At 41.7% G+C, this 23,427-nt stretch overlaps 1 long non-coding RNA gene across 1 annotated transcript; it reads right to left on the reverse strand.

Moving 5' to 3' along the window:
• Positions 1 to 7,899: 7,899 nt before the first annotated feature.
• On the reverse strand, positions 7,900 to 8,566 carry LOC113009078 (uncharacterized). The gene is made up of 2 exons (XR_003270113.1): positions 8,409 to 8,566; positions 7,900 to 8,335 (listed from the first exon to the last, which is right to left on the reverse strand). It is a non-coding gene; the product is annotated as an uncharacterized LOC113009078 (long non-coding RNA).
• Positions 8,567 to 23,427: the final 14,861 nt, after the last annotated feature.

The following is a 23,427-nucleotide window of genomic DNA, read 5'->3' on the forward strand; positions in this document are numbered from 1 at the left end:
ACCTGTCTCGTCATTAACTAGGGTGGGAGGAGCAATGATGTCAGAGTGTGATGAGAGTACAGCAAACTGGCAACGATTTGTTTTAAGGTAAGTCTATACAAATCCCTATTTTTTCATTTTTTATCACCCCAATCCCTCGTCCTCCCAATTATGTAATAAAAATAGCTAAACTTCCATAATTTTCATCTTTGTCCCTAGACACTCCAGTATTATAATATAAATGACTAATGCTTTGAACATTGTGCTTATGTACCCGGTATGACTAAGAAACATGCCACTCTATGTGCACCAAACATCTGAACTTAATTTAATGTATTTGTTTATATTTTATGTATTTGATTATATTTTATGTGTTTTTAAAAATAATTTCAACACGGGGCTCAATTGGATTCATTTTTATAGGTGGTTCAGTCAGTAGTAAAATTCTCTGATCCTGATTAATATTATATTTTATTATTACTGCTAATAATAATAATAGTAATAGATAACACCTTTGTTTATGTGGACATTTGTACAGCACTTTATTTAATAGCACAGAATCAAAGTTTATTGATTTCATTTACAAGGTATAATTTCAAATTAAAAGATTCCTAATGGTAGCTGTGCAAATCTTATTGTATTAGTTACACATAAAATTCCTAATGGCTATTCCTATTTTCCAAGATCCATCATCCTATAAAAGACAGCAGAATTCATTTGTCTAAATGCCTGAACAATCATTGAGCACAACAGCCAACTTTGGAGGAGTGGCGGTGGAAACAGGCTTGAATTAGGAGTCCTTGTTGTTACCTTTTAGCAGAAGTTGGAGAAGATGGAGAAGAGGGGTTTATTTGAATGCTGGTTCAATCAGAATTCCATCAATCCAAATGAATAACTCTTTCATTTTATTCATCATATTTCCTAAATCTTCCAGTTATACAATACAAATGATTGATGCTTTCATTTTTTCATCCCAATCCCTTGATCTTTCAATACAGAACTACATTACATGAACCACATTTAATCTGACTGTTCATTTTTGCATGTAATGTTTTACAACAGAGCACCACATGCCCTAAACCAGGTGGCCTCTTCACAAGAGCAAGACAATTAAAAAAGAGGAGAATACTTCGGATCCCAGGGTCCCAGTGTATGTCTTGCATGTGAGAGGAAGATGGCGTTTTGAAATATTGGATACAGTAAACAATGCACTGGAGTTACTGGAGCAAGATGGAATTAGTAAGACTCCAGTTCTTCAGGAGTCTCAGTCTCAGAGCAATGATGTGCCAGCCACTGTAAGTTCCTGTAGTAACACAAAAAGTCATTAACAGTTGAAAAGTCTTTTCTTTAACTGTTAGTGTTAATCACCTACCTTGTCTCCACATCGCATTGATCAGATGGAGATGCCTATCCCCTTGGTCTTTCACTGACATCAGTACCATCAGATTTTTTTTATTAAATTGTTACATACCTGTAGATGTTCAATAGCCAGATAGGAAATTAGCCACACTCTAAGTATAAGTATAAATTATAAATTATAAAAAAACTATGCTATGTTCCTGCAATTGTTACTTTCTTTCTTAACCTCCTATGACCTGAACTCTTCCATGGCATGCATTTTTATTTTCTCTTTGATATTTGGGCTGATTGGGACCTGATGAATGTAAAAACAAAGACTTGCCAGATTTTTGTTTCTAAGAAAAATGAGAGCCACATATGAGGATATCCATTTAAAATTTTGATAGAACAGTAGCAGTATAATGTCCTCGTAAGTGGATATCAGGCCCTTGTAGAGCAAAATTGAGTATTTTGGTCTAAATAACCCAAAATGTGATGTCCACATATTTGGACGCCAGGACCTAGGAGGTTAAGATTGATGCAGCTGTTAAAGAGCCTCAGTCCAGCAATTATGATGTGCCCACCAATGTAAGTTATACAGAAACACGGCTATGAAGAAATGAAATATCAGATGAAAGTTACTGCAACAAATACTAAGAATCTCCTCTCTTCATTTATCTTTGCAGGCAGACGGTGTTGCTGATGGGAAAGGAAAATGACTGCCAATAAAGACACACAAACATAGCTACACACACACAAGCATGCATGCACCTGCACACATATGTTCATATACAACAATGTTCAGATAAAGTTCAATAAAGTTCTTGTTGTTCAACTGCAAAATCCTGTGTTTTCTTTCTCACACTGATGGAGGATGGGAAAAGTCCACAGTCATGGTATTCAAAAAGAATATAATGCAAAGATTTGCAGCTGAATCACAACATGAGGAGCAGCATTGTAATGTAATCCTTCTTATATAATACTGTTATATACCTACTTACTACTTGAAGCACTATAGATTAAAAGTCCCATTTTAACTGTAGATTAAAACAACACTTAAAAAAACAAGTTTAATAATTTGTTTGAAAAGGTGTAATTCCAGATTAAAGTTACAGTACACTAATAAGATTCACAAAACAGATTCACTGAATGTTATTTATTATAATTACAGAAAAGACTCCAAGCGAATCATCTTCAATTCCAAGTACTAGTACCTGGTAATATAGGCAGAATTAATAATGTGATTGGCTGAAAGGTCTTTATAGTCATGAGTTTGGGTGGGAGGGGCAGTGATGTCAGAGTGTGGTAAGAATACAGCAGACTGGAAGAGATTTGCTTCAAGGTAAGTTCAATCAAAATCACTAATGCTTTAATTTTTATGATATTAATCTCTAGTTCTTCAAGTTTTTAGAATACAAATCAAAAATTCTTCCAGATTTTCCATTCTAATATTTAGATCTTCCACTTATAGAATAAAAATCACTAATTCTTCCAAGATAGTAATGGTTATTTCCTCTGTATGTGTCTTATCTTTGGAAACTCGGCTTCATCACATGCAGAAGAAGGAAGAACAATGTCAGGTATGTACAAGTGTTAGTTCTACATATGTTTGATTCCTGAGATTCAGTGGTCCCACATGGTATTCCTAAGATTTTTATTTGTCCTTCATGCAGCGGAAATACAGCTGCAAAATGCTGACAATGAAGCACGCATTGGTCTGAGCCTACAAGATGACAATCTTACAGGAGAACATTACAGGCAAGAGCAGTTTGTCTTTGTTACACAGAGATACTTACCACAATAAAAGAATACATCCACTAACATTCTATCCTCATAAATGTTTTAGATGTACATGTGGGCAATTATTGGATCCATTGACCTGGTGAATACTACTTGCAGTTGCAGCTGCAACCATTTTATTCTATATGGTGGTCTTTCTCCTGCTCCATTCCAACAAATACATCTAAGTAAATAAATGCAGATTAAAAGGAAGTTCAATAAAGTTTATTTCTTTACAAATATCAAAATTGTGTCTTCATTCTCACACTGGGTTAATGCGGGATGTCAAAGGTTGTCTAACATCAAGATTTATGGTGGTTCAAAATGCAGACAAGAAAAGAAAACTACAGGTGAATCCAAATGTGATGCTCATTGTTGTTCCCAAAACTAAGCAAAAAATGCAATGTAATATATTTGTACTAATCTTTAGCTGTTAGACTACTAAATGCTGACAGGGGTCGTTTGGATTCATATTTATGATCATTAATTTTTATAGGTTGTGTGAATGAGCAGACAAAAATGGCCCTTTTAGGGATTAATAAAGTTATGTGAGATTAGTTAAAAAGAAAAAAATGGGCATTTGTGAAACATTTTATTTAATATTACAGAGTCAAAGTTTATTGATTTCTTTTACAAGGTATAATTTCAAATAAAATGATTCCTAAAGGTAGCTGTGCAAATCTTGTTATTAAGTTAGTTGTATTAGTTACACATAAAATTCCTAATGGGTATTCCTATTTATTTGAAGGTTCTCCAATCAGAGTTAGTGGATCAAGCTGGAACCAGGGAGGTTGTTGCAGCTCTTCAAGGGTCTCAGTTTCAGAGCAATGACCTTCCATCCACTGTAAATTCATGGAGCACAGGAATACAACAAATCATTAATAAAAAATAAAAAAAAGATTGCAAAAGACACTTAGAATCGCCACCATAAATTTGTCTTTGCAGCCAAGGAGTTCTAATTATGGGAAAGAAAAATAAATGCTAGACAAGACATACAAATATGACCACCACACACGCACACACACACACACAAACAGTTAAGAGGTCAAGATTAGTCAGAAATATATATCTAATTGGTTGGTGATTGATTATTTATTGTCAGATGTGAACTCAATTCAATTCAGTTTTGCTTAGTGCCATATAGTGCCAAATTCCACCAACAGTTTCTTCGAGCTGCTTGGAAAGGTAACGACCCTTACAATAATATCAAGAAAACAGAAAAAAAATGACTATGGCCCTTGTGAGCAAAAGCTATGGTGACAGTGGCAACGAAAACCTTCCTTTTAACAGGAAGAAACCTCCAGCACTACCAGGCTCACAGAGGGGCTGCCATGTGCTGTGACCGGCTGGGATTCTGTCTGCATATCAATTCAATTCAATAAAACTTTATTGATCCCAAAGGTTGACCCCGAAGGAAATTGGTTTAAGGGTGCCGACCTTTTGCCAGCGCCAGCTTACCCTTCCAACCATACATACAGTACATTACACAAACATCACATGGGTAAGACAGGTCCGAGAGGTATAATAATGGAAAATCCACAACACGAGGAAAGACGAGGAGAAAAAAGAACTCCCCCAAGACTGAGCTCACACAGGGAGATCAGTTTGAGAACAGAAAGAAACACATAAGCACATAGCACATGAATCATCACATCTCACAACATAGAAGACATAAGCTTCGAAGGCGTTTGGAGGGTGGGGGGGGTGGGGCTGGGGGGGTGAGTGTAGGTCTGTGTCAGTGTGCGTGTGAGTGTGTGAGTGTCCTGCTGAGAGAAAGTGTCCCTTCACTTTATTAGGTAAAAGTCAACAATCTTCGGTCGACGCGCGTGGTCTTGAATGAGGAGAGAGATACAATAAATGGTCTTGTTATCAAAGGAGAATTGTTATTCCCGTCAGCTTTTGCCTCAAGCATCCAGTCGGTGCCAAGGGGGCCGCATGAGGTGAAGATGGTAGTTGTTTTGGTTAGTGCGAACAAACTGCTTCCAATTTACAGTAGGTCTAATGTCCGTCACTGGTGACCAGGTCTCTAAATTCCTGTTGTTCTTCCCCAAGATCTTATCCATATCGTGTTAAAAAAAACCACAGTCTGAGTAGTCAAAGGAGCTTGCAAAGAAAAGCGTCTGGACTTCTTTAAGTTGCTTGAAGACGTTCTAAGGTCAAATGGTGGAGAGTCCCAGATATAAACCCAGTGGGAGTAACCCCCCACAGAGGGACAAAAGGACCCCCTGATGATCCTCTAATCGCCTGAGCCAAGGTGTGAAACTGGGTGTGGGTCCCAATCAGCCAGAGTTTCGGGTGAGTTCATTGTGAAACCTGCCCCCACCTTATCATGCGAATTCCTGAGATCAGATGGCCCAGGATGTGAGTGGGCGTTAAGGCGTCTGGGAAAGGGTCTCACAACTGGATTATAGATGGCAGAGAGTTGGTGTCGTAAGCCCCCGCCTCTGTTCAAAGATGGTCGCTCACAGTGGACATAGATGGCTTCTTTCACTCCTCTTTCAAACCATCTGTCCTCTCTGTCCAAAATGTGAACATTGGCATCCTTGAAAGAGTGTCCTTTATCCTTAAGATGCAGATGGACTGCTGAGTCTTGTCCTGTGGAGGTGGCTCTTCAGTGTTGTGCCATGCGCTTGTGAAGTGGCTGTTTGGTCTCTCCAATGTAGAGGTCTGGGCATTCCTCGCTGCACTGTACAGCATACACCACATTGTTAAGTCTGTGTTTTGGCGTTTTGTCTTTCAGGTGAACCAGTTTTTGTCTGAGCGTGTTGCTGGGTCTGAAATGCACCGGGATGTCATGCTTGGAGAAAACTCTCCTGAGTTTTTCTGATACACCGGCTACATAGGGGATGACAATGTTGTTGCGTCTGTCTTTCTTATCCTCCCTCGCTGGTGTCTGATCTTCTTTTCTGTGCCTCTGTGCTGACTTTAAGAACGCCCATTTAGGATAGCCGCACGTTTTGAGTGCTTCCTTTACATGTGTGTGTTCCTTCTTTTTTCCTTCAGGCTTAGAGGGAACATGTTCTGCCCGGTGGTGTAGGGTCCTAATTACTCCAAGTTTGTGTTCCAGAGGGTGATGGGAGTCAAAGAGGAGGTACTGGTCCGTGTGTGTAGGCTTCCGGTAAACTTCGATGTTGAGGTTGCCGTTCTCTTCAATGTGCACAGCGCAGTCCAGGAAAGGCAAACAGTTGTCCTTTGTGTCTTCCCTGGTGAACTTGATGTTTTTATCCACAGCGTTAATGTGCGCAGTGAAGGATACCACTTCTTGTGTCTTGATTTTGACCCAGGTGTCGTCTACATATCTGTACCAGTGGCTGGGTACTCTTCCTTTGAAAGAGCCAAGAGCCTTCCTTTCCACCTCCTCCATGTAAAGGTTGGCTACAATAGGTGACATGGGGGAGCCCATGGCACAGTCATGTTTTTGTCTGTAAAAGCCTTCGTTGTATTTGAAATATGTAGTGGTGAGGCAGAGGTCTAACAGTGTGCAAATCTGATCGGGTTTTGAAGTTGGTCCTCCAAGGAGCTGTCTTCTTGTTGTCGTTTTCTGACAGTCTCCACGGCCTCCGTGGTGGGTATGCAAGTGAAGAGAGAGACTACATCAAAGGACACCATGGTTTCATCTGGATCCAGGGTAATTTTCTGGACCTTGTCAGTGAAGTCGGTGGAGTTCTTGATGTGGTGTGGGGTGTTCCCCACGAGAGGAGCAAGGATGGTAGCAAGGTGTTTAGCAATGTTATAAGTGGCTGAGTTTATGCTACTGACTATGGGTCTGAGTGGGACAGCTTCCTTGTGGATTTTAGGAAGTCCGTAGATGCAGGGTATGGCATCCCCTGGGTAAAGGCGGTGATATGTAAGGCGGTCAATAATTTTGTCCTTTTTAAAAGTCTTGAAGGCAAGCTATAACTTTCTTTTTGTAGCTGCTTGTGGGGTCTCGCTTTAAGGCTTTGTAGGTATTGTTGTCACTGAGGAGAGTAGTGATCTTTGTATGGTAATCTGTAGTGTTTAGGACCACGGTGCATCTTCCCTTATCAGCTGGTAAAACAGTGATGTTGTGGTCTTTGCTCAGGGAAGCGACAGCCTTCTTTTCCAGTATTGTGAGGTTGGATGGAGGGACTTTGGCACTGGAGAGCGTGGCTGAGACTTTCATCCTGATTTGCTCTGCTTCTGTCTGTGATAATTTATTAATCCGTATGGCAGATTCTGTGGCTGTGATGAGGTCCACTATGGGCAACTGTTGTGGAGAAATGGCAAAATTGAGTCCTTTGGCTAATACTCTCTTTTCAGGTTCAGTGAGAATCCTGTCTGAAAAGTTCTTAACCCATTTCTCCTGACTGACTTCAGGTGTGTTTTCTTCTCTGGGTTGTGTAGGTTCAGGATGAGGAGTGTGTGTTTTTGAAAACAAGATGTGAAATTTCCTGTGTTGTCTTTCTTTTCCTTTAGAGTGTTGGGCCCGCTGAGCCTTGTCCATAAACTTGTAAACCTCTTCTAAGATTGGAGAGGGTAGAAGGATTTCCAGTTCCTGCAGGGTCTGGCTGATCTTGATCTGGAGGGCATCTATGGTGAAATGGACCTGTCTTATCCTTTAACGTAAAAGGTGATTTTGTGCTCTCTGTAGAATCAAATCACAAATCAAATCACAGTCTGAGTACTCACAGCCATGCCCGTTGTCTATCATGTCGGCCAGCCTTGTGGGATTTTGAACAGCTGTAGCCGCTTCTTGTTCTTCTATAAGCCAGGTCTGTCACGGCTCAACGGCACGAGGGAATAGGGATGGACACAGGCGCAGAAACCAACCCGGAAGCGAGGTGACAGAAAACAAATGATTTATTTCCGCCCACAGGAAAACAAAGGTGAAACACAAAGCGACGCCACCACACTAGTGGCGCGTAGGATTCGTCTGTGATAATGAGGGCGACCTAGACACCTCTAGGAGACGGCTGAACAGCGGGGACAGCGGGGAGGTAGAAACAGGACTAGGTAGGGGCCGGGGCACTGGAACAAGAGGAGATCACGATCAGAGGGATCCAGCAGACAACCAATAATCCTCCGCAGTTGAATTGAATTGCCTTACTTGGTTTCAGATGGAGGGGACAGGTGGAGCGGAAAACCCGGAAGCGGTCGAGGCGTGGGGAGGCAGGCAGGTGAGCAGTGGGCCGGCAGGCCACGTTGTGTGAGCAGCTGGCGGCCCAGGTCCAGGAGGACGGGAGCGGGGGGAACAAGATCTCCACTCCGGGTGCTATCGCTGAGGACAAGAAAAGACAGGTCAGTCATCACACGGCGTTAAGACAAGGTTTAGGATGCTCCACTGAACTAACATGGGAATAGCAGATACTCAGGCGATGAGTGGTTGAGAGCGCAGGTCTGATATACCGCTGGCACGATTGCTCACAGGTGGTCAGCCAGGGAGGGGCAACCGGACTCCGCCTAAAGGAGGAGGAGCCGCTGTCTGAGACCTGCAGGTGCCCAACCAGACCATGACAAGGTCCGAGCCAGCTCAAACCAGGAATTTGTCAGTCTTGTTAAGGGAGCAGTTGATCAAATCCATAATTCTTCTTTAGGTTTATAGAGAACAAGTCTGGTAGACTCTTTTAAGGTTAGAGAATAAGCAAGACCATACAAAAGACATGAGAAGCCAAGCAGGAAAGATTAGAGAGGGAGAAGGAGAAAGTGCAACCGCCTCCATCAAAAGCCAAAAGATTCAAAGTGTTGTATTCATAATACTATTTCCTTTGTAGTATTGTCTTTTCTATTTCTATTTTAAATGTCATTGTTTTCCTGTCACACTTAGCGTGGTTCTTTCCACCTAGTTTCCCCTAATCTCCCCTAAACTGTTAAGTTCACGCGGTTTTTATTTTCTATAACATGTAGTTAGTTTATTGCTGTCATTGAGTTCATAAACACGTCTGTTTGAAGTTATTTTATTGGAGTATCTAACAGCAAGAATTTGGATAATCAAAGATAATTTTAGCAAGCTGTGATTTCAAAAGAGTTAAACATTGCACTAATAAGATTCCCAAAAGCTTTTAAGATATTAATTTAATGGAATTTAATTTAATTATAGAAAAGATTCCAAACAAGTCGTCTTCCATTCCAAGTACTGGTACCATCAACTATGTTGGCAAATTAGATCGTGTGATTGGCTGAAGGATCTGACTCATCATGAACTTTTGGGGGAGGAGCAATAACGTCAGACTGTGGTGAGAGTACAGTAGACTGGCAAAGATTTTTTTTCAAGGTAAGTGCAATCCTAACCACTAATTCTTTTCTTTTGTTATGATCCTAATCCTTAGTCCTTCCAATGATACAATACAAATAGCTAAACTTCCATAATTTTCATCCCTGTCCCTGGACATTCCAGTTATGTAATATACATCACTAATGCTTCCAACATTGTGCTGATGTCCTCTGTATGCAGTGTGTCTTTGGAAACATGCCATGCTATGTGCACCAAACATCTGAACTGTATTTAATGTTTTTGTTTATATTTTATGTATTTTTAAAGAATAATTTCTCTTTCAACACAGTATTGCAAGTCCTTAGTCAAGTGGGCTCCTCACAAGAAGAGGAAAATGGATAGAAGAGCGAGTACTCCAATTCCTGAGGATCCTGTGAAAAGCAACAAACCACCACTGGTGGAAAAAGATGAAACTAGGAAGCTGGAGATTTCTGAAGCCATTAAAGAGCCTCAGTCCAGCAATGATGGTGTGCCAGTGAATGTAAGTTAACAGAGTAACACAGCCAACAAGAAATGAAATATCAGATGAAATGAGTTACTGCAACAAATACTAAGAATCTCCTCTCTTCATTTGTCTTTGCAGGCAGACGGTGTTGCTGATGGGAAAGGAAAATGAAAATATGCTTTAAAAAGGTATTCAGAGCTGAGGCTTACCAGTGGAGGGGCAGGGATGCCACACGCAAACTAAAGAAAGAAAACACACCCAAAACACAAGTGCAGCACACTATCACACACACTCACACTAATAAACTAAACAAGGCAGGTGTGTACACTCAAGGGATCCCACCACCAAGGCACCCTAGTCTCCTCCACGTCGGCACTCCGCATCTGAATAAAAGAAACAAAGAAAATTTTAATATATTACAACAAACTAATGTGTAGCACCGGGGGATAACCCAACTGCAAGACCACACTGGTGATCTACAGCTAGAAAAAGGGCCTCCCACCAGTGGTGCAACAAAAATCCAAACTACAAATCAAAAGCAATAAAACAACATACAATCTGGATAAAACTCTAAAATCTGGAGCAAACGGAATCGCCGTACTGCTCCAACTTGCCGTCACACAACGACAAGTTAACAGTCAATCAATATGCACGCCAGCTGACTCCGATAACCGGCATGCATATGGCCGTTGTCCACGCCGACGTCCACTGTAAAAGCTGACAGCAGCAGGGAAAGAAATCCCACAACGGGAACAGACGATAAAAGCACAGCAAGGCAAAACAGCAGCACTTCCTGCGAAACATAATAAATAATTACTATAAAAGAACAATAGAAGGCAGAGAGCGTAACAAAAGTTGATTACGTACCAAGTAAGCCGTGTCATAGAACGTAAGCAGAATAGCTCAGAGGAGGCTTCTATAGCTACGACCAACCGCGATGGAGGCTTCAGAAGAGTAACCCGCAAATGATCTCTACCACACCGGGGGGAAGTCAGGTGACCAAAAAGGAGATCACAGGCAAGCGATGCAGAGACACTCAAATGGCCACTATTTATACCAGCGCCCCCTAATGGGCCAGGCTGAAAGTGGGTTGGACCGAGGGATAACATTCATCCTGCCACACATGCACCTGCACACATATGTTCATATACAACAATGTTCAGATAAAGTTCAATAAAGTTCTTGTTGTTCAACTGCAAAATCCTGTGTTTTCTTTCTCACACTGATGGAGGATGGGAAAAGTCCACAGTCATGGTAGTTTATTCAAGTTTATTCATTTCTTTGAAAAGGTGTAATTCCAGATTAAAGTTATAGTGGAGCGATCATGGCTCAAGAATTGGCAGCTCATCTTGTAATCGGAAGGTTGCCGGTTCGAGCCCCGGCTCAGACTGTCTCAGTCATTGTGTCCTGGGGCAAGACTACTGGTGGTCAGAGGGCCTGGTGGCACCAGTGTCTGGCAGCTTCACCTCTGTCAGTGCACCCCAGGGACTAAGTAAAGCGCTATACAAACACAGACCATTGAATAAGATTCACAAAACAGATTCACTGAATGTCATTTATTATAATTACAGAAAAGACTCCAAGTAAATCATCTTCAATTCCAAGTACTAGTACCTGCTAATATAGGCAGAATTAATAATGTGATTGGCTGAAAGGTCTGTGTAGTCATGAGTTCGGGTGGGAGGGGCAGTGATGTCAGAGTGTGGTAAGAATACAGAAGACTGGAAAAGAGTTGCTTCAAGGTAAGTTCAATCAAAATTACTAATGCTCTCATATTTTATGATTTTAATCTCTAGTTCTTCCAGTTAAAGAATATAAATCACTAATGCTTCCAACATTGTGCTGATGTTCTTCTTGTACTGATAGCCCTGCGCATTACTTGTAGGATTTTAGATTAAAAATCCAATTTCAAACTATGTATTAAAACAACACTTTATAAATATATTTCATTGATTTCTTTGACAAAGTGTAATTCCAGATTAAAAATTGCAGTACACTAAAAACATACCTAAAGGATGATATGTAAATGCCATTAATTAGGTTTATGAGATCATTTACATATAAATTTCCAAAAAAATCAACCTTGATTTCAAGTTACAGTTTAGAAAATGATTATTTGATTTGCTAATCAACATTGATGTGAGCAGAAGTCCTGAGAAGTGTGATTTTGGTCCTATCCAAATGACTAATTCTTCTGGGGTTTTTTTTTGTTTGTTTGGTTTTTTTTTTAAATCAAAGTCTCTAAAACTTCCACTTTTAGAATACAAACCAATAATTCTTCCAATATTTCCACTTTAATTTATAGATCTTGAATAACAATTACTAATCCTTCCAAGATACTAATGTATATTTCCTCTGTATGCAGGTTATCTTTGGAAACGTAGGGTCTTTTGTTCCTTCGTAATCCGACTTTGAGAATGTCAGGTATGTCCCAGTGTGTTAAAAAACTCTCTGCCATCTATAATCCAGTTTTGAGATCCCTTCCCAGATGCCTTAACGCCCACCCACATCTCAGGAATTCGCATGATAAGGTGGGGCCAGGTTTCACAATGAACTCACAAGAAACTCTGGCTGATTGGGACCCACACCCAGTTTCACACCTTGGCTCAGGCGATTAGAGGATCATCAGGGGGTCATTTTGTCCCTCTGTGGGGGGTTACTCCCACTGGGTTTATATCTGGGACTCTCCACCATTTGACCTAAGAACTGAAGAAGCTTCTCGGATGAGAGGTGAAACGTCTTCAAGTAACTTAAAGAAGTCCAGACACTTTTCTTTGCAAGCTCCTTTGACTACGATGACCTGGATGACTGAGAACCTTCACAGACAGACTGAGGTGGAGTTGTTGCTGCGAGTAACACAAAAATACAAAGTTGCAAAAGCGAGTGACAGTTAAAGAATTGGAAGAAACGCTCTCTTGAGCATGTACAGACTAGAGATGGACCGATCCGATATTACGTATTGGTATCGGTCCGATACTGGCCTAAATTACTGGATCGGATATCGGAGAAAAATAAAAAATGTAATCCGATCCATTAAATATCACGAAAGCACCTCACAAAACTTGCAACACGCCGTAACTCGCCTCAGAACGTTAGCACGTCGGAGCAATATGCATCACGTGATAGAGCGGCTGTGGCATGCAGGACCTGTCGGTGGTCTGGATAGCATGTGGAGCTTCGCTAGCAACCTGGCATTTCATCTCCGACAAAGTTATCCCAGAGAGAAGTAAAGCAAGTGTGTAAGTCCATCTCTGAATGTTTGTAAAGCATTCCTAGGTTAAGCTTAACAAGCGACTGCCACTTCTTGCTGCTACTTCAATCATGAAACTGCTTAGTGATCAGCTGATTGGCTTTTCTGTCGCGAGTCTGTCTCTCTTGTTTGTTTTTGGCCCACTTTGCACCAGAAAGAGGAAACCAGCGGATAAACAACAGCAGCACGTTTAAGCTTGATAAGCTGTTGTTAGAATTTATTTAATATTACTTTCTACTCGAGGATCTTTTTCTACGTAGCTGACGCTGGTAACTGTGCAGGGGCGGATCTAGCAAAGTTTAGCCAGGGGGGCCGATAGGGCATGAACAGGGAAAAGGGCGCACAAAGACATACTTTTCTTTCTTATTCTCATTTAAAATGTCTAGCTTTTAATAAATAATTATCTGACACCCAAAGTTTTAATTTGATGTAAAATGAATAGAAGTCAATTACTGTATATAGTAACTATTAAGTCTAATATATATACCCTAGTAAGCTATAGTACTTTTTCCTTTGGGAAGGTATCATCTGTGCAGTCTGCAATTTTGTTGAAGAAAGATGTTGAATCTATTTAATAGTTCTTGAAAAAGAATTGATTTCTGTGCATTTTTTTTCCACACTGCATCAAATTAAGGTTGATTACGTCGATTAAGCATCATGAGGTGGAGCATGAGGGGTGGTTCCCCATTTTTTATTTATTTATTTTTGTTGTTGCTGGGAGTTGGAACCCTGTTAGTTAGGTTGGTTAATATTTACGCTGAGTACTCTTTAAAATACCAGAATAGGGAGGATGGTGTAGGTTTAAGTTTATTAGATTGATCAGTGTTGCTGAACTATGAATTTTTTTTTTTTTGCATACAGGTATAACAGAATAGCTTTAGTGTAGTTTTTGTTTTAAACTTGAGTATGAACTTATACAAAATGCAGCAAGATATTTAAAAAAACAGTTTTGTTGATTAAAAAACCCTATATCGGATTCATATCGGTATCGGCAGATATCCAAATTTATGATATCGGTATCGGTATCGGACATAAAAAAAGTGGTATCGTGACATCTCTAGTACAGACTGATATAAATCTTTAATACGGCTGTCAAAACTGAGAGCATTGTCCTTGTTTCAGACTGTCCCACAACATTATCGGCTTTGTGGACCACTTTATTGAGCCAGTTGGCATCTGCAAACTGCAACCTGCTGCCCCAGCATGCAACAGCAAAGAGGATGGCACTGGCCACAACAAACTCATAGAAAATCGTCAACCACCTCAGAAAATTACCTGGGCACTCTCGAGTGCAGTAGTGTTTTTTACCCAGTCCAGTTTATTTTCAGTGTGTACTTATATTTACAGTGCTCCACTATGTCTGCATTGACCCCTTTGATTAAAACAGGGGTCACGGGTTTCCTGGTCTTCCTAAAGTACAAAATCAATTATTTGGTCTTTTTCACTTTAAACTGCAGAAGATTTTGCTCAGACTACATGACAAAGGGGTCCACCACAGCCTGGCACTCATCACCCTCAGTGATGCATCCAACCACCGCAGAGTCATCAGAAAATGATGATGGCAGGTCTTGCAGTGGCTGAAGTTTGTGATGTAGAGGGTGAAGAGAAAGGGGAGAGGACCGTCTCTTGTGATGCCACTGTTTTGCTGATCATCTTGTCAGACACCTTGTGTTGAAGATGCATTTATTGTGGTTGTCCTGTCAGGTAATCAACAATCTAGGACCAAGAGTGACCTGACTATGTCGAGAGTGATTTAGGAAAATTATGGCCAGTGCTGTGGCTAAGAATAAATAAAGCAGGCAAAAATAATGCTTTACATAAAGCATGTGTAGTCTTACCCACACTAAACGACCAATTACAGTTATTCACTGATTTATTTGATATATTAAAGGGTGTAATTCCAAATGAACATTTTTCTCATGTTTATGTTATGGATATTTATATATACTAATGTATGCTGAAAAAACATTCTTCATCAAGTTATAAATCCAAATGAGTGATACTTCACACTATCAAAATTCCTAGAGGAAGATGTGGAAACTATGTTCATTCATCAGATATACATTATTGGTAAGAAATCACATGACCAAAGCAGAGAGCACGATTGGTTGAAAGATCTGAATGCTAAGATCCCCATAGATTATATGCAGAGCTGTTAGTGTTCATTAAGTTGAAGACGGTGGAATTACATAAAGGTACGTTTAGATAAAATTAACTAATTCCTTCCAACTGGAACATCCAAATCCCTAATCCCTTGTGTTGAATTCAAATGCTATAATTCCAAGTATTGTATATAAATCACTAATGTTTAGGTTCCCGCATGAGGTTATTCTTTTGTGTGTGGTGGGGGGGTCTTTCATAATTAAAGTCTACAGTCAAGGAAGAAGTGAGTAACAAAATGCAATACTTGTTCATATGTTCATACCTTTATACCTTGTAGCACCACACTTTAAGACCTATGTAATTCTCTGTGAGCACTTATTGAATTTATTTTAATAGCCATTCAGCCACACTAACATCTTTTTTCAACAGCTCTTCTTTGCTGAAGGGCTCTGTAATGATTAGTCAAACTGAATCCATTTTTAGAAATCTGTTTCACAATAAGTGAAATTTAAATCAATTATTCATCCATTCAAATCTCTAATTCTTCCAATCCTTAAATATTATTCCCCAATTCTTCCAAGTCTTGTATCCAAAGTAACAACTATTCCAACAAATAAATACATATCACTAAAAGTTTAAACAACATAATTCCCCATTCAAAGTAATCATTTTAGTTATTTTGTAATTATATCATGAATTTAGAGGTATAAATCTTAACCTTTAAGAATTTAAGATTAGACACATAATGAATTTGTTTTGAACATACTGTCTGCAATTTTTTTTACAAGTCAAACATTATTTTGTAGACCTCCAAAAGTTGATTCTGTTAATCTTGACATAGCGTTTTGTGGGAGAAACGTTTCGTCACTCATCCGAGTGACTTCTTCAGTCTCAGCTGACTGCAGGTTTCCCCAATCTTATAAACAGTACATTTGCATAATGACTGAAACCAGCCCACTGAAGGAACAATGGGAACTGACCTCCAAGCCCATTGTTCCTTCAGTGGGCTGGTTTCAATCATTATGCAAATGTTCTGTTTATAAGATTGGGGAAACCTACAGTCAGCTGAGACTGAAGAAGTCACTGGGATGAGTGACGAAACGTTTCTCATACAAAACGCTACGTCCAGATGAACAGAATCAACTTTTGGAAATTTACTTTCCTGGATGATTGAGAATGCATCAAGACGATTATTTTGCAGACAGGTGGTAGATTTGTCCTTTGGAAGTGAAGGGAGTTACGCTCAACAGTGAGTAAACATTCATTTACACATTAGTGTAACTACATATTTACACGTATATTTCTTTATGAAAACTTATTCTTATTTTTTTTACAAAAGAGACAATTTTTTAAAAAAAATTAACAACTGTCAGCAAAAATACTGATTTAAAAAATCGGAATCACCTTATTTAAGTTCAATATAAATACACGGAAGTGTTATGAAAGCCCTAAGTCAAATGAAGTCATTTTAAATGGTTCAGCATTGTCTGCATCTGCAGAGGATTCATGTGTACATGTATTTTAAAATAATGATGCCAAGCGCCTTGATGGAATTGAAAAATCAATAAATGTTTTTCACCCCTTAATGTCTTAATTACAATCATTAATTCAGAGAAAATGTAGGAAATTGACCTCCCATTCTGAATTAGACAACCCCTGAAAAGGCTCTTCTGGGACCGCAGAAGCAGGTCTTGTGTGTACTTACCCCATTTTTCTTCTTTTTACTTACCAGATTCCACGAACCATGGATGATGTTGGCAGGGAAAATATGCGTGCTTTGTCCAAAGCATTCACGTGCTCCCCAAGTGTGCTGAACTTCCTCACCGACCCTGACATCCTCATTCCCCTCCAAGCAACTACTGTTGACAGTCCCGTTGAACAACTAGCTGCTCAGTTCAATATCAACGGGATAGTCATCGAACTGAACTTCTTGGAAAAGTTGAAGATTCAATTCTCCAAGTTGAGGCTTTCACTATACAGAAACCCCCAGCTGCGAAATTCCTGGCACATCATTAAAAAACACATTGATCGTACAAAGTATTCCAGCGAAGGGTTAGAAGTGCTCCACAGGCTGCAAGGTATTGATCTAGCTGAGCTCAATGACGGATTCAAACTCCATGTCACAGCAATCCCGAAATCCCCTTATGGGATGGAAAAGGTATTTTCCACATTTGGATATCTGTCCTTCAACACCATAGAACTCATCAATGCGATGTTGATGAACTTCATTGAGAGTCTGAGAGCGCTTCCACCAGAACAGCTTTGTAGACCCTCGCTCCAAAAGATTATCCTTCAAAACAAAGGTTACATGAAAGTCTTACCACAGGACCAGGAATTCCTGCTGCGCACTCTCGATCAATCCAAGGATTTGCTACCTGAACATGAGACGTTGGATTTACATTTCTATGTCTACAAGTTTGGCCACAGATCCCAGGAACCGCTGATTCTGTCCAACATCACTGACTTTGACAACATTGTTCGCTTGTCTTTACATGTTGCGTGCACATTGTCAACAGAGGACCCCCACACCCTATTGTTTTGGTCCAGAGCAGGGTTAGAGAAGTTGGTCGGTCCAAGAACAACTGTCTATAGTGCCATGTCAATGCACGAGTGCGCAAACATGCAGACTGAATTGGATGAACATGAGGTGGACGTCAGTCCAGTTCTGGGGTCTATTGCCGACCTGCCGTTTGCGAACCATTGGCAGTTTTACCTGGACAGTCCCCACACCCACGCTCTGGCAACGTTCCGTCACCCAGTAAGTGGCTTGATAGTCATCGGTGGGCTCAGCCACCCCAACTATACCAAGGCCCTCGAATCCCGTGCGCAGGACTACTACGTACACATGCGGGACCTTGCAAACAAGGCCATGTGCAAGTATCCCTTACGCATCGAGATGGTGCAAGCGCTGGACGCCGCGGACCTCTCATGCCTGATCGAACCTATTCCCGCTGTTCATTTCTTCTCCCTTCGTCATTTGAAATGGTTTTTAAACGAACTCCCAATGGTGATACCCTTCAAATGGGACGAGGGAGACTGTAGTATCCAGGAGATACTCTGTACATGTCTCACCTACATGGCCGACGAGCTCTGGACTCTGGGAAACGAGCACTCGGGAAAAGGTGGGTTCATCCCATCGTGGAGAGCCTTTCAGCTCGAGCTCGCGCTGGAAGAAGCTTTTTACGGCCACCCTTTGTCCAATGTGGACAATGTCTACTCCTCAGCAATGGGCACTAGTTCACGTCATGAGTTCAGTGCCACTCATATCAGGGGGTTCATGGCGCTTGGCTCTGCCACAGTGCCAACAAGTGAGGACACACCTCCACCTGTGTTACACTGGACAAAGGATGCTCTCCAGACCCATCGAATCCACAGGCTGTTCTCTCTTACATGTAACATGGAGGCTGAGCCTTCTGTAGTTGGCCCTTCACTTGTAGTCCTTCTCCTCCAGGATCTTTTCGGGAGAAACGAAGAGATCCCCATCTCTGCGCTCCAGGGAGATAAGTGCCCTGACATTCTCAAGGGACACGTTAACCTGTCAACATTAGTAGGCAACCTTGCAACCAAGGACACATTTCCAACTCCCTTTACATTCTCCAGGGCCAGGATCCTCATTCAAGAGCCAGGGAAAGATGTGTACGAATGCCTGATGGCTGGTTTCCTGCAGCTGAAGCTTAGGTGGTTCCCCGAAATCAAATATCGTGATATCAGAGGCATGACCAAGGCCTCATGGAACTTTCAGCACTTCATTGAAGTACACAATGATCACCACGAGCCTTCAATGGAAGCACGGGCGTCAGCCATGGTTGGAGACATTGCAATGGAAATGGAGCGCCGTTCGATGTGTTATGGCCGCAAGTTGGAAAGATACCAGGAACATGGCATGCCGTGGTTGGCTGACGTTTTGAAAAGGATCCCAGGAACTGTCCCTGTACAGACCCAGAAGAACATCTTGATTCTGGCCAGTTCAATCGGAATGTTGATGAATGGTGATTATGTGTCATTTGAGAATATAAAGGACCTGCTCATCGAGAAGAATATCAGCCAATCCGAGCTGCAGAAATACAAGATCCTGTCAACTTCTCTATGCGAAAGAACATCTGGATTTACATTTTACAAGCTCCACTATGACATCCCCTACAGGATGTTGCACCGTCCATTCCTCCCAGACCAGAAAATGCGTCCAACAGTCCAGCTGGATATGGAGGAACTGAAAGCTCCTCCATTGCTAGAGGACGAAGTACCAGAGTCTGTGGTCACAAGAGCTGTGTACATGCCAGCCAACGTGAGGAGGGATTGGACTCCAGAGGAGACAGGGTTTGTCAACCCGGACTCTGCAGTCCCAGTTCTTGACGGGTACCGCAGTTATGTCCAACAATGTAAGGCCGCTGCTATGGCTGCTCGATCATACCAGGCATACGTCCAGAAGAGGAGGGAAATTTTGTTCAGAAATTTATAAGTAAACGTTCATTGTGTTCTGATTCCAGATGTGACTTCACTTATAAGTTACATTCCAACCAGATCATGCTACACGTTATGTTATAGGTTCGATGCCACTTGACAGAAGTGTGATTTAAGTTATATTTCATTTCAGGTGAAAAAAGTGCTGTACTACAGCATGTGTGTTCCATGAAGAAGTTACCTTCCAACCAAAGTGTTCAAAAAAAGAGAAATCCATAAAAAGGTATAAGGAAAGGAGGAGATGTGTAAAATACTTCAAAAATATATATTTCAAATAAAAAAAAAAACAAATAAAATGGGGGCAAAAGCCACAAGAGAATTGCATTGTGCGTCTGTCACTCTCTGTGGTGTGTTTGAGTCTCTGATTTTTAAATGCACAGCAAGTGGCTCTCTCTCTCTCTCTCTTTCTCTGTCACACACAGACACACACAAACATACACACACACACACTGAGCGGGTCACAGATAAGGGAAAAATAACAGAAATGAGGAGAGGTTTCAGTGTCAGGAGAGGGCCTGTGATGCCGGGAGATTTTGTGACAGTGCATGGTTTACCTGCGGGTGCTGAGTACTCCCTAAAGGTCCCAGGAGGAGGAGGAGATGAGGAGGCAGCGGGCGGCTGGCTTTGGGCTGGGCATCAGGAAAGTGATTTGTCTGTGTGGTGCCGTGTGTGCCCTGTATGGCTGCTGCTGACGCTCTGTGTTTCCTGTCATCTCCTCGTCCACACACATGCCTTCAAGATGCAGCCTACAAGTGGAGACCAAGACATCATCGGTTGCCACAAATAATACAATCTCCTTCTGCGTCTGACATTCTCTTTGGTTTGTTTGAGTGTTTGGTTCTTAAATCCACAGCAAGTGGCTCTCTCTCTCTCTCTCTCTCTCTCTCTCTGTCTGTCACACACACACACACACACACACACACACACACACACACACACACACACACAGTTAAGAGGTCAAGATTAGTCAGAAATATATATCTAATTGGTTGGTGATTGATTATTTATTGTCAGATGTGAACTCAATTCAGTTTTGCTTAGTGCCATATACTGCCAAATTCCACCAACAGTTTCTTCGAGCTGCTTGGAAAGGTAACGACCCTTACAATAATATCAAGAAAACAGAAAAAAAATTACTATGGCCCTTGTGAGTAAATTCTAAGGTGACAATCGCAACGAAAACCTTCCTTTTAACAGGAAGAAACCTCTACCACTACCAGGCTCACAGAGGGGCTGCCATGTGCTGTGACCGGCTGGGAATCTGTCTGCATATCAATTCAATTTAATAAAACCTTACTGATACCAAAGGTTGACCCCGAAGGAAATTGGTTTAAGGGTGCCGACCTTTTGCCAGCGCCAGCTTACCCTTCCGAACATACATATATTACACAAACATCACATAGGGAAGACAGTTCAGAGAGGCATAACAATGGAAAATCCACAACACGAGGAAAGACGAGGAGAAAAAAGAACTCCCCCAAGACTGAGCTCACACAGGGAGATCAGTTTGAGAACAGATAGAAACACCTCAGTACATGAATCATCACATCTTGCAACATAGAAGACATAAGCTTCGAAGGTGTTTGGCGGGGGTGGGGGATGGGGGGGATCTGTGTCAGTGTGAATGTGACTGTGTCCTGCCGAGTGAAAGTGTCCCTTCACTTTGTTAGGTAAAAGTCAACAATCTTCGGTCGACGCGCGTGGTCTTGAATGAGGAGAGAGATACAATAAATGGTCTTTTTATCAAAGGAGAATTGTTATTCCTGTCAGCTTTTGCCTCAAGCATCCAGTCGGTGCCAAGGGGGCCGCATGAGGTGAAGATGGTAGTTGTTTTGGTTAGTGCGAAAAAACTGCTTCCAATTTACAGTAGGTCTAATGTCCGTCACTGGTGACCAGGTCTCTAAATTCCTGTTGTTCTTCTCCAAAATCTTAACCATGTAGCAGAGCCATGAGCTTTTCCAACATCTTATCCATGTTGTGTCAAAAAAACCACAGTCTGAGTACTCACAGCCCTGCCCATCGTCTATCATGTCGGCCAGCCTTGTGGGATTTTGAACAGCTGTAGCCGCTTCTTGTTTTTCTTTAAGCCAGGTCCGAGCCAGCTCAAACCAGGAGTTTGTCAGTCTTGTTAAGGGAGCAGTTGATCAAATCCATAATTCTTCTTTAGGTTTATAGAGAACAAGTCTGGTAGACTCTCTCATTATTAAAGAATAAGACAGACCATACAAAAGATATGAGAAGCCAAACAGGAAAGATAAGGGAGAAGGAGAAATTGCAACGACCTCCGTCAAAAGCCAAGAGATTCAAAGTGTTGTATTCATAATACTATTTCCTTTGTAGTATTTTCTTTTCTATTTCTATTTTAAATGTCATTGTTTTCCTGTCACACTTAGTGTGGTTCTTTCCACCTAGTTTCCCCTAACCTCCACCTACTTTCTGCTAATCACAACATCACACTGATCAGATGGCGATGCCTTTCACCCTGGTTTATCTCTGACATCAGCACCAACTATTCTGTTGTTTTTATAATTTTTTTCTACATTGCAACATAAATTTGTATGTCCAATAGCCAGATAAGAAATTAATCTAACTATAAATTGTTATCTACAAATTATATTAAGCTGTTACGTTCACACGGTTGTTAATTTTTATTTACATGTAGTTAGTGTACTGCTGCCAATGAGTTCATAACCACGTCTGTTTGAAGGTATTTTATTGGAGTATCTACCAGCAAGAATTTTGAGAATCAAAGATCATGGGTGCAGTTCCCCCCTCCAGGGGCAACGGTACCTAGACCCGGTTCGTAGAGTACGCTTGGGGAGTGTGATTGTGTGTACAGCGTCTCTTTATGTCTGTCTCCACGTTGGTTGAGTGTGGAGTAAGTGCATATGAGAGCATGAGGGTGGGAATGGATGTTTGTATCTGTGTGTGCCTGTATGTCTGTGTCTATATGTCAGGTTGGGTATCAGACGGCACCTCTCTGGGGACATCTCAGGCCCTCCAAGGTTTGGAGGCCTATCTCCCCCCACCACCATTTCCCCTGCCAGTGGCGGACTCCCTCAGACATCGGTGCGTTGGTGGTTCTTTGTGTCTGGGGATGGGCGTCCAGGTACACACCGGCTCACTCCTTGGTGGCCGCTTATCGGGGCCTGGAGCCTGGGGCTCGCTCGGGCCACTTCGGAGGCGGGGTGCCCCCGGCCTCTCGGCCTGGGGCTCGGTCACTCAGCCACAGCTGGCTGCCGGCGGAGCTCACGGGCGCGTCACTGCAACTCCCCCTGGCTTCTGCTCCGCGGCTGCTGAGTGACGCCTCATCTGGGACTCTCCTCAGCTCTTTCTGGGACAGTGGCGCGGCTGCCCCTCTGTTGGTCTTCCTTGGTCTCTTGTGTTCTGGGGCCCTCTGGATGTCTGGAGTTTTGATCTCCTCCATACCTGTTTCATGCCCTGAAGGACGGGGCTGTGGCCCCCCCACACCCTCTAGCAGATCATTACATGAAGGAACCTTTTAAAAAAACAAGCGCATCCATGCTCACAGGTGTACACACGGGTGCTCACACACACAAACTACACCCTTTTTGGCTCCTACCTCAAAGCACACTGTGTTCTGTTGATCTTATGTGCTGCACAATAATGTTTAATATTTAGTATTTACTGTCATATTCCCATATATCATTGTGATGTTGTTTATTCTATTACTCTTGTTCTCTTCTGCTTGTTTTCCTTTTTCTTTCTCAACAGGTGATCCAGGTGATCGATAGATGCATTTTCTTTTTTTTTTCTGCCCATTCTGTTGGTTTTTGTTTTTTTGCCCTTCTCCCCCGTCCCTCTTCTCAGCTGTTTCTC

Source organism: Astatotilapia calliptera, chromosome 2 (assembly GCF_900246225.1).
Source record: "Astatotilapia calliptera chromosome 2, fAstCal1.2, whole genome shotgun sequence".
Taxonomy (NCBI): Eukaryota; Metazoa; Chordata; class Actinopteri; order Cichliformes; family Cichlidae; genus Astatotilapia; species Astatotilapia calliptera.